The 12,379-nt window shown below is 37.4% G+C and overlaps 1 protein-coding gene across 6 annotated transcripts in view; it reads left to right on the forward strand.

Moving 5' to 3' along the window:
- The window catches only part of LHFPL3 (LHFPL tetraspan subfamily member 3), a 613,796-nt gene that overhangs the window by 250,332 nt on the left and 351,085 nt on the right, over positions 1-12,379 (forward strand). The gene's annotated exons all lie outside the window — the stretch shown is intronic.

Here is a 12,379-nt window from a genome sequence, read left to right on the forward strand (position 1 = left end):
AGAATCCAACCACATATTAAAAAAATCATACACCATGACCAAGTGGGCTTTATCCCAGGAATGCAAGGATTCTTTAATATCCGCAAATCAATCAATGTAATACACCACATTAACAAATTGAAAGATTAAAAACCATATGATTATCTCAATAGATGCAGAGAAAGCCTTTGACAAAATTCAACACCCATTTATGATTAAAACTCTCCAGAAAGCAGGAATAGAAGGAACATACCTCAACATAATAAAAGCTATATATGACAAACCCACAGCAAACATTATCCTCAATGGTGAAAAATTGAAAAAGCATTTCCCCTAAATCAGGAACAAGACAAGGTGTCCACTCTCACCATTACTATTCAACATAGTTTTGGAAGTGTTGGCCACAGCAATCAGAGCAGGAAAAGAAATAAAGGAATCCAGATAGGAAAAGAAGAAGTGAAACTCTCACTGTTTGCAGATGACATGATCCTCTACATAGAAAACCTTAAAGACTCTACCAGAAAATTACTAGAACTAATCAGCAAATATAGTAAAGTTGCAAGATATAAAATTAACACACAGAAATCCCTTGCATTCCTATACATTAACAATGAGAAAACAGAAAGAGAAATTAAGGAAACAATACCATTCACCATTGCAACAAAAAGAATAAAATACTTAGGAGTATATCTACCTAAAGAAACAAAAGACCTATACATAGAAACTATAAAACACTGATGAAAGAAATCAAAGAGGACACAAACAGATGGAGAAACATACCGTGTTCATGGATTGGAAGAATCAATATTGTCAAAATGGCTATTCTACCCAAAGCAATCTATAGATTCAATGCAATCCCTATCAAGCTACCAACGGTATTTTTCACAGAACTAGACAAAGAATTCACAATTTGTTATGGAAATACAAAAACCTCATAGCCAACCAAAGTAATCTTGAACAAAAGAATGGAAGAATTTGAACTGGAGGAACAACCTGCCTGACTTCAGACTCTACTACAAAGCCAGAGTCATCAAGACAGTATGGTACTGGCACAAAGACAGAAATATAGATCAATGGATCAAAACAGAAAGCCCAGAGATGAATCCACGTACCTATGGACACCTTATCTTTGACAAAGGAGGCAAGAATTTACAATGGAAAAAAGACAACCTCTTTAGCAAGTGGTGCTGGAAAACTGGTCAACCACTTGTAAAAGAATGAAACTAGAACACTTTCTAACACCATACACAAAAATAAACTCAAAATGGATTAAAGATCTAAATGTAAGACCAGAAACTATAAAACTCCTAGAGGAGAACATAGGCAAAACACTCTCCGACATAAATCACAGCAAGATCCTCTATGACCCACCTCCCAGAATATTGGAAATAAAAGCAAAACTAAACAAATGGGACCTAATGAAACTTAAAGCTTTTGCACTACAAAGGAAACTATAAGTAAGGTGAAAAGACAGCCCTCAGATTGGGAGAAAATAATAGCAAATGAAGAAACAGACAAAGGATTAATCTCAAAAATATACAAGCAACTCCTGCAGCTCAATTCCAGAAAAATAAATGACCCAATCAAAAAATGGGCCAAAGAACTAAACAGACATTTCTCCAAAGAAGACATACAGATGGCTAACAAACACATGAAAAGATGCTCAACATCACTCATTATAGAGAAATGCAAATCAAAACCACAATGAGGTACCATTACACGCCAGTCAGGATGGCTGCTATCCAAAAGTCTACAAGCAATAAATGCTGGAGAGGGTGTGGAGAAAAGGGAACCCTCTTACACTGTTGGTGGGAATGCAAACTAGTACAGCCACTATGGAGAACAGTGTGGAGATTCCTTAAAAAACTGGAAATAGAACTGCCATATGACCCAGCAATCCCACTTCTGGGCATACACACTGAGGAAACCAGATCTGAAAGAGACACGTGCACCCCAATGTTCATCGCAGCACTGTTTATAATAGCCAGGACATGGAAGCAACCTAGATGCCCATCAGCAGATGAATGGATAAGGAAGCTGTGGTACATATACACCATGGAATATTACTCAGCTGTCAAAAAGAATTCATTTGAATCAGTCCTAATGAGATGGATGAAACTGGAGCCCATTATACAGAGTGAAGTAAGCCAGAAAGATAAAGAACATTACAGCATACTAACACATATATATGGAATTTAGAAAGATGGTAATGATAACCCTATATGCAAAACAGAAAAAGAGACACAGAAATACAGAACAGACTTTTGAACTCTGTGGGAGAATGTGAGGGTGGGATGTTTCAAAAGAACAGCATGTATACTATCTATGGTGAAACAGATCACCAGCCCAGGAGGGATGCATGAGACAAGTGCTCGGGCCTGGTGCACTGGGAAGACCCAGAGGAGTCGGGTGAAGAGGGAGGTGGGAGGGGGGATCGGGATGGGGAATAAGTGTAAATCTATGGCTGATTCATATCAATGTATGACAAAACCCACTGAAATGTTGTGAAGTAATTAGCCTCCAACTAATAAAAAAATTAAAAAAAATAAAAAAATAAAAAAAACAATATAGTAAGTAGTGACAAAAAAAAAAAAAAAAAAAAAATTACAGTCATAGCTTTGCTTGTCATGGTCAAGACTTAGTAATTCTTGATGTGATACCACTTTTAGAAAATCCTTCCTTGCATTACAAAATATACCAGTAAGACAGGTAAACTAGCCAGGAGTAAGAACTCATGACATTAAATTACATTTCATTTATTTCAGCAAATATTTACCAAGGGCCTGTGGTGTGTAAGCTATAAAAGTTGATTATTACTAAGGATAACAAGATATTTGAATAATGTAGTAAACTCATCTAGATACTGCAGTGAATCTGATCACCTAAATAAAAGTTTTTATATGAGAAAGAAACAAAACAGGAAAAATTAGACAGAGAGAAATGTATTTTCCTGAATGTCTCTCTAGTCTGGTTATGTTATATGACCAAGACAATCAGAAGTGACTGTGCAACCAGTCCATTTCAGAAGGCAGGGGAAGAAGCTGAGGATGGGAAGGTTGACCTTCAGTTAACAGACATTGCTGAGTTCTCTGGTTCTGAAGTCTTGGAGGGCCACCCCATAACACCCAGCTTGTGTCCATGTATGAGAAAACTGTGACCAGATTCCCAAAATGGGTAGAAGACTGGGGAGGAGGGTGCCATCTTTCTTTTGGCGCTGGAACCAGAGGCTTGGACGCTGGCTGTGTGTTGTGAATTATTCATGCTCACTACTCCCATTAGTAACCACTCTCCAGTAGTGACAATGAAATACAAGCTGAAAGAAGTCAGTGATGGAATCTTGCAAAAATGGAAAATTAAATAACAATGTGTAGCTTGCATATCTAGAAACTCATTTTTCAGATGGCTTAACTTATCATCAATAGAAAATATTATTAATGAGTTAAAATTACAGCCAACTAGTAGACTTTAGAAAAGTGTAAATAAGTCTTTGCAATCACCTAGGCATTCAATCATGTGAAACATAGTTCATGAAAAAATGTTAAATCCTGTGGAGATGACCTTATTTAGTGTTGTGACTCATAGATATTTTGAAAGAAACTGAAGCCCTGCAGAAAATCATAAATTTCAGTCTACCTCCTGTTCAGAAAGCTCTGTGTTTTAAATAATACATGGAAGAGACTAATGCAGAAGATGAAATGCTGCTATTTACTTGAGTACTTTAAAAAAAAAAACAACTGTATTTAAGAATCAGGACTAAACTGGCCTATTAGTTAAATTGTTCTAACTTGTCTAAAACAGATTTGTTCAGTAGATATGAGGGGAGGTTGTGTTAAGAGAGGAGAGAAGAGAAGAAAATTGACAGGGAAGACAGGAGGAGAAGTGAAAGCTGTGTGAACATTTAAATCCAGGGAAAATACTAACTTAAAATCAAATTACTTATTGCTTGGCACTTGAATGAAAGTCATTCAGCATACCCCTTCACTTCATCCAGATGAAGACAGATAATAGATACCCTCCTTTTATTTCTCAAGTTACCCTGTGTTTTCTCATTTTACCCTGTGTAAGTGACACCCTGCTTTACCATCCTGTTTCAATATAATTTCCAATAATCTTGCCATGTGACCTACCACTTAAAAGATCAATTCCGGGACAAAGTATGTCTCATGTAGCATCTCGATTCATTAGAGAAATGATAGTAAGTGGGTTTTATATAAAAATTTGGTCTGTACAGGTATTGAAGACATTTCTAGTCCATTCTTTTAGTAACATTTATATTATCAGTCAACAGATCCTCTAGGCTCCCATTCTGGGGAAGCTGCTGGTGAGTGATGATCATTTGGGACTATATGTGGCAGGGCCAACAACATGATGCATTAAGGCATACAGCCATCCACTCACAAAAGGGAAAATGTATTTTAATTAGAAGAGCTAAACAGAGGTAGGAATTGGGAGGTGAGCTCTAATCAGTTTGGTGACTCAGAATCTGCCTTCTCTCTGCACTCCACACCTACCCTCAGCTTCCACATCTGGAAATAAAAATACTCTGACTTGTCATGACAAGTCATCTTATTCATGTTTAGAAACTGGGTTGTCAATCATAAGTTTTATACCAGGGCTTTCAAGGTTTCTTTTTAAAAGTGGAAGTAGAATTTTCAAGTAAATCCAAGATTATGCATAGTATTAAAACAGAGATGTACAGAGGACCATGAGAGGACACAAAGCTTTTTTTCTGACCTCTTTCCCACTAGTCAATCCATGGCCCCAAAAGTCTTCTTCCCTCTGGTGACACTGGGGGAGTTGTGTACCTTATCTAATGAGAATTATATTTGTATTTTTTTTAAATGAAAACTTTTGAGGAAGTACTACATGAGATGGCCAAGTCCCCTCTATACCATTTGCTTATTTGTTTTTCTAAGCACCAAGGAAAAACATTATTTATCTCTTACATGCAGTTTTCCATTTCATAACTATGTTGTATGAGGTACTTCATAAGGAGTAAAATGTTCTAACTTTCAAGTGAAACCAAAAATTCTCCTTGATCTTCTGTTAGAGTTTCTGTTCTCCAGATAATGTGCTTGTAGCTCACCCCTCACACTCTTTTGTGCCAGTCTTTCCCCAATGACTGAAGTAATTCTAGTCAAACTTGGTTTTATTTGCATCAGTTCTTCTCAGACAGCTATGTATTTTCTGTATTTTGTATACAAAATGGAGTCAACTTTATATCAAACTAAAATTTTTAGGTAGTAAAGTCTTTCACTTAACTTCTGTGACAGCAGTTTCCAAAGCGAGAGACCATGCTTATTCTGTTTCCTTTACCAATGAACTCAATGACTTCTTCTCAATACTTATATCCAAAGGAACACATATGCAGTAATGCAGTGCTTAATCATAGCAATGCTTTAGACCCTCTAAATAAATCAGTCATTCTCAGGAGATGCCACTGACTTGACATGTCTTCAGAAGGTTCCAATACAGCTTCCATTCACCTTGGTTATGCCCACATTGTATCAGAAGACGTAGACATTCTTATGTTCTTGTTAATGCACTGACATCCCCAAAGCTGATATGTCCGTCATTCTATGGTGTCAGATGAGGATCTGGACAAGCTTTAGGGTCAAAACCAATAGACAACTAAGACAAAAGCATTCCTCTAATCATAAAACTATGTTTGTCCATTCTCTTTGGGGAGGAATCCTTTTAGACAGTATAAGAAAGCCGTTTTGTCAGAGACCAGACCACAGTGAAGGAAGTGACTGGTGCTGATCATAAAGGAGGGGGATTCTTTCCTTATAATTTGTATCATGAATATGCCTCAAGGATCTAGTGCATCCTTCCACATGCTCCTATGGATCCTGGCTTTGTAGAGGACTTACCTTCAGTACACACAGGTGAACCCTGCTATTGAACTGATTGTTATGCCAGCTGCATTGTCCTGTGGACCCTCCCACCCCTTTCACACCTATGACACTTTTCCTCTAATCCCTCTAAGCCCTGGACCCTATTGCATGTCTGTTACCCTCTCTATCAGGTCTTGGAGTACCAACAATGGCTTCCCCAGGAGCCACGCTTGGCTCTTCTGTAGGTTCAAAGATATCAGGTTCGAAGGAGCCTGAGGCTCTTACTCTTGTGTAAATTACCCTCCTTTCCATTCCTCACATCCTTCCTATGGGCCCTCAAGGAACCCTGGAGACAAAAAACAAAAAACAACTTTCTAATAGAATCCCTAATGGGTATATGCCTTAGGATTAACTTGGGGAGAATTTTCAAACTCAGACTCCACAGAGAACAGCTAACTTGGTGGATTCAAAATGGAAATCCCTAGGTGACTCTGACACGCAGTCCCAGTTAAGCGTCTGATGCCATGTAGCACTCTTCCTTTTGTGCCAAACGTACTTGTTTTCCCATCTCCCTCACTAAACTGGAGGCAAGGACTATGTCCTATTCTTCTTTGAATCTCACTATTTTTCCTATGGTAAGTACTCAGTATTTGTGCTATAGAAGAGATGGAAATTTCTTCAGCTGAGAAAGCCAAGACTGGTGAATGTTAAATGACTTAACCAAATTCACATATGGACTTTTTGCACAGTTAATACTAGGACTGTGATCATCTCACTTACAGTCCACTCATCTTTCTATTATTCCAGGACTGACATCTTATGTTTACCCTGTAACCTTGTAGTATCCATAGAGCTTCTCTCTTGTAGGACCTAACTGATGCCTGGCTATAGCCTGTAAGACATGCTAAAAATCATACCACTTATCTGGCAGCGTCCTTTTCCTTTCTGGTTGTTTCTGCCTTCTTACCACCAGTGATATGGTACAGATTCTTGGGTCCCAAAAACTCAGTGGTGGTTTCCTACCAGAGGCCAGAGAAACCAGAATTCATTCCCTAAAACATTATAAATCAAGAACTAAACTTTTCAATCAGTTCCTCAGATTCCTGTTCAATTTCCCATGGCTCTATTCCTTGAGATGTAAAACAACATAATGTTAGTTTTTAAAAAGTGGGCTTTTTTAAAATTATGTGAATTAATGGAGAAAGAAACTTTGTTTTGACTGAAACGTAAAATCAACATACATGAAAGTGACAGGCTAACATAAATATAGTTTAACAACAACAAAAAAATCCCCCTAAGAATTAATAGAATTGATGATTCAGTTCAGTTCAGTCGCTGAGTCATGTCTGGCTCTTTGTGACCCCATAGACTGCAGCACACCAGGCTTCCCTGTCCATCACCAACTCCTGGAGCTTGCTCAAACTCATGTCTATTGAGTTGGTGATGCCATCCAACCATCTCATCCTCTGATTGATGATTAGTCTTCATTAAAAGATTCAACACCTCTAATGCCATATTTTTATTATATAATGTTTTTCAACTCATTTTTTATGTTGTGGCCCTGAATAGTATAGACTGTAGTGACTGAAGAACAGAGAAGCAGAGGATGAAGTTTTCCTCTGCCCTTACCTTCCTTCTTTGGACCATGGGATCTCTGACATTTATCTCCAGGGTAGCACCCATGACATTGTACAACAAGTATCTTTATGACTGTGTTAGTTCCTATGTTAGACTCTGAAGAACATAAGGACAAAGAAATGCCTTATATGTCTTTATATTACCGGTATCTTGCTGATCTTCAATAAACATTCAAATGAATGGATGGCATTTGACCTGTAAACTAAAGATAAATATTCCTACTTTCATGGCAAAGGTAGAAAGAATTGTACATGACTGTCCATACCTTCTCATTCATCATCTCTTAAAAGCAACAATTGTAAATGCAGTATTCTAATGACATCTATTTATAGAGAGTTTATTATGTGTCAGGCACGGTGCTTAGTGTGGGATGTTATGTCATTCAACTCTGATAGCAGGCCCTATGAGGGGGATGCCATTGCTTCCCCTGTGTACATGATACAAAACAGGCTTAGAAAAGTTAAGTAACTTTCCCAGGTGACATAGTCTGTAAATAAGCTCCAAACAAACTCTACTTTCTGTTTGAGACTAAAAACTATCTTCTCAACCATTGTGCTATATATACTGTCTTTCATTCCTTGCCAACACCCAATTTTCCTGATTATCTTCAAGGATAATCTTAAGACAAGCTTATGAGAATCATAAATATTTGCTGTAACAGAGACATGACTCATTGTGTTTTGGAGCATAAGAGTCTTATATGAAAATGCTGACTTCTCCAAAATCTGTTTGCTCTTACATGTTTAAAGTGCTGACTTAAATTAAGTTAGACTATTTCTGTGTTATGAAAGCTCTATTTTCCAAAACCACTGAAATATTGTGGGATGGGTAAAATATATCATACAGAGTAAATATTCAATTGATTTTGATAATTGATTGATTGAAGCCTTTCCACTTCTACCTTTTGCCTACTCTTGTCAAGTCTTGCCCATGTTGAGCAGTCAGCAGCATTGCTTACACACCCCATGACAGCACCACACTTTGGCTAATGACAGCTCGTGCCTTTCCTGGCGACATATTACAAATTTCAGATGCATCTCTAATCCCTCTCAGCTATGTCCTCACTGGCTCTGTCCTCAGTGACACTCAGTCAACACGTTTGGTAGTGCATGCATGCACTCTAAGTCGCTTCAGTCGTGTCCGACTCTGTGTGACCCTATAGACTGTAACCTGCCAGGCTCCTCTGTTCATGGGGATTCTCCAGGCAACTGATTTCAAACTGAAATTTGAACCTGATGGTATGATTTGCATTTTTTATTATGTCACAAGCCAAAAAGATGTAGCGATTTTCTTGAATTTCAGTCTCCATGATAAATGAACAGATGCTCTATCTGAAGCAAATAAAATAAAAAGCAAAGCAAATAAAAACAAAAATTTATTTCTAGTATCTGTCCCTGTTTATCTAGGAATGAGGGCCTAGCAGTTGCACTGTCTCTATTATCATCAATTTCCACTAATAGAATTGCTCCTAATAAACTCTATGCTGCTTTCTTATGAACTCTTCTATGTAAATATATACCCTACCCAAATAACCCTTCCTTTCCTTCTAACAATCACTCTGTAGTAGTGGCTGTTTTTACCTTATATTTATCAGACATTTTCACACTACTCAGACATCCTGTGTTCCCTTGGTAAAAAGAGCTCTTTTTGAGAAGCCAGCAAATGTGAGTCAGAGTAGCATCTGAATTAAAATATTAATTTGATTGTATTTCATATTCTGCTTAAATTCATCTTGCCTCAGTGTTTCAAAACCTTCTTCAGCAGCTCCATCCTAAATGGTTTATGATGTCAGTAATTCATACTTCTCATTTTTACATGATTCCTTGAAGTGTCTACTATAGACTATATAATATAAACAGCCATGAAAAAATTTAGAATTTGTCATTTCATCCAGTTAAGAGACCAAAAATGATTTTCCATTAAATTAAACTCCTTCCTCTATTTTTTTAATCTTCAATCAATGGCAGAAGATGAGGTGTGGAATGAAGTTATGTGTTTCAGCACAAATCAGAGACCTATCTTCTGTTTGGAAGGAGCCTCGAAGTTCATACTCCATTCTCCACCCTTGACTTCCTCACAGTGCAGTTGCCTCATCTCTGAAGTCCCTGGCCTGTGGTTCCCAAGCCTCTTCTTAAACACATTTAGTGAACAGAAGCTCATTCTTTGAAAGAAGTGAAATCCACCGATGAGTGGCTCAGGTTATAAGAAAAATGTTCCTTGAATAGAAACAAAAATCTGTTTCCCTGCTATTTCTCCCAATTAACCTGAATTCTGCCTTCAGAAGAAACACCACTCCATCTTAGGTATTTGCAGACAACCAAGTCTTCCCAAGGGTAAATATTCTCACACTCTCATTCCTTTCTCAAAGGAATGGTGTTAACTATATTTACCACCCTGATAATTCTTTGGATGCATTCTATTTTTGTTTTTAAATTATTTTTTTAAATTATATTTCTTAAAAAAATTTAAAAAATAAAATTATATTTCTTTTTATTTTTTAGAAAACCCAACAATATGCAATATATAAAACAGAATATAAAAACTTTGTAAAATCCTGAATACCTCTCCCACCCAGGGATAACCAACCACTCTGAGTCATTGGCTGGGTTGGTGGGTATTCTGACTGTCAATTTGGCTTAAAGTACAGCTTTTAACTGAGTAATTATGTTCCTCTCAAGAGATGTACCATATGAGTTTTGAAAGAAACAAATCTGTTAGATGAAAAGGAAAAACTGTGGTGGTGTTTTTGAGTATTTTTCTCACAGATTTAAATCTATATTTTGTTATTAAAAAAATAACATACAATTATAATTTTAGGATCATCTATGGTCCAGCTATTAGAGATATCACTTTGGAAGCAAGAGAGAAGTATGGAACTTGGTTTGGCAAGTGATCAAGTCTGTCTCAGTTCAAAACAATATTCTATTTGAGAAGAAGAATTTTACAGCACACGGATTCATTTGGAAGTGTCAAAATCAAGCATAGGGAGATTTCCTTTTCTTCAAACACTGAGAACATTCATAATAATGATGTCCAACTTTTTTTATATAACCCATTTTCACAAGTACATTTTCTATCTTTCTTTGAAAAATGTGATCTACCATATTGTATTTCTCCTGGATTATTTTACAGAAGAGTCTTACTGCTCTACTAATTTTGTTGTCGTTGTTTAGTGACTAAGTTGTCTTCAACTCTTTTGCAACCCCATGGACTGTAGCTGGCCAGAATTCTCTGTCCATGGGATTTCCCAGGCAAGAATACTGGAGTGGGTTGCCATTTCCTTCTCCAGGGCAACTTCCCAATTCAGGGGTCAAACCTGCATTTTCCTGCATTAACAGGCAGATTATTTACCACTGAGCCGCCTGGGAAGCCCTGAAGTTTATCATATGCCCCTAATTACTTTGAAAAAATCAACCTGGAAAAGAAATTTGGAGATTAGTTTACTTAAAGACTATAGTGATAGAAATTGACTATGACTAGCTACACAATTCTGACTAAAGTTCACTGAAAGGGTTATGTGCATTTTTAATATATTGTTGACAAATAAGCCTATTTTTTAACATGTGGGAAGTGAGTGATAAAATAGCAGATAATATTCCCAAGAATTTTAAAAAACAGAAGCAAACAAGCTGCCTAGGCCCCTATGGTAGGCTTTTTCACATTACCCTTGAAACATGAAGAGGGAAACTACTTTCCCCTACCCCAACTGTTCTTGATCTGTGGTTCTTGAAAGCACTGTCTCCAGAACTTCCAAACAGAAGGGACTTGAGTGAGGCCATTCTTTTAGAATGGGTGGTTAAGGAATTTGTCTTGTAGCAAAGATTACAAACACACTGTTTATATTTAGACTGTATTTTCATTCTGAGTAGTCTGAGGAAGAAAACTGATGATGATGATGATAGGCAGTCTCAAGAACCACCAATATCCCTCCATTGCTAGACATTGTTATTAATTCTTAAGCTTCAACATTGCCTTCCTATCTAAATGAAGGCTAGATTTCTATATCCCACCACCATTGTAAACATAGGTCTTCCTTCCAGGGAAGACCTGTGGATCCTCTGTCCTGTTGGAGAAAGTTGTTGTCCTTTTTTACATGACTTATACTGTTTCATGAGCTTCCCTGGTGGCTCAGATGGTAAAGAATCTGCCTGCAATGCAGGAGACCTGGGTTCATTCCCTGGGTCAGGAGAATCCACTGGAAAAGGGAATGGCTACCCACTCCAGTATTCTTGCCTGGAGAATTCCATGGACAGAGAAGCCTGACAGGCTACAGTCCATGGGGTCACAAAGAGTTGGACACGACTGAATGACTAAGACACACTATACTGTTTCATGGACATTCATTCCCCAGTGCCCCTTAGTCAACAGTTTTAAATATTGACCTTCAGTTTCCTTGAGAAACAAATAAGTTGTGACTATATACATATCATAGCTTAAACAGGAGAGTGACGAGCACCAAATTTCCAAAAGCCATCAGTTTAATCTGCCATCACTTCCTACGGGTCTTTATGTGTGTATTAATCTCTCTTGACACTCTCTCACTGAGTTCTTGTCCATAATAAATCTGTCTCCAAAGATTCTTTGCTTAACATTCCTTGGGCCCTGGGCTTTAGCTTAATCTTCTGTTTAATCGGTTGCCTTCTGAAGACTCTTACCTTTATGAAGCACATCAAAATCAATTGAATCTATATAGCCTCAGTTTTCCTGTATTTCATGAAAAGGCTCCAGCGGTTCATTGATTTATTCATTCAATATACATTTACTGAACTTTAAACATGAATCAGGAACTGCAGTTCTAAGGATACAAACATTCAGTTCTTGCCCTCAGGAAAGAGACATATTTTATAAATGGGAGAGCTAGGCATATTAAATAATCAAAGATAAGGTGCTCTCAGAGAAGCTGTGGGAGTGTGTAGAGAAGCAAG

Source organism: Cervus canadensis, chromosome 3 (genome assembly GCF_019320065.1).
Source record: "Cervus canadensis isolate Bull #8, Minnesota chromosome 3, ASM1932006v1, whole genome shotgun sequence".
NCBI lineage: Eukaryota > Metazoa > Chordata > Mammalia > Artiodactyla > Cervidae > Cervus > Cervus canadensis.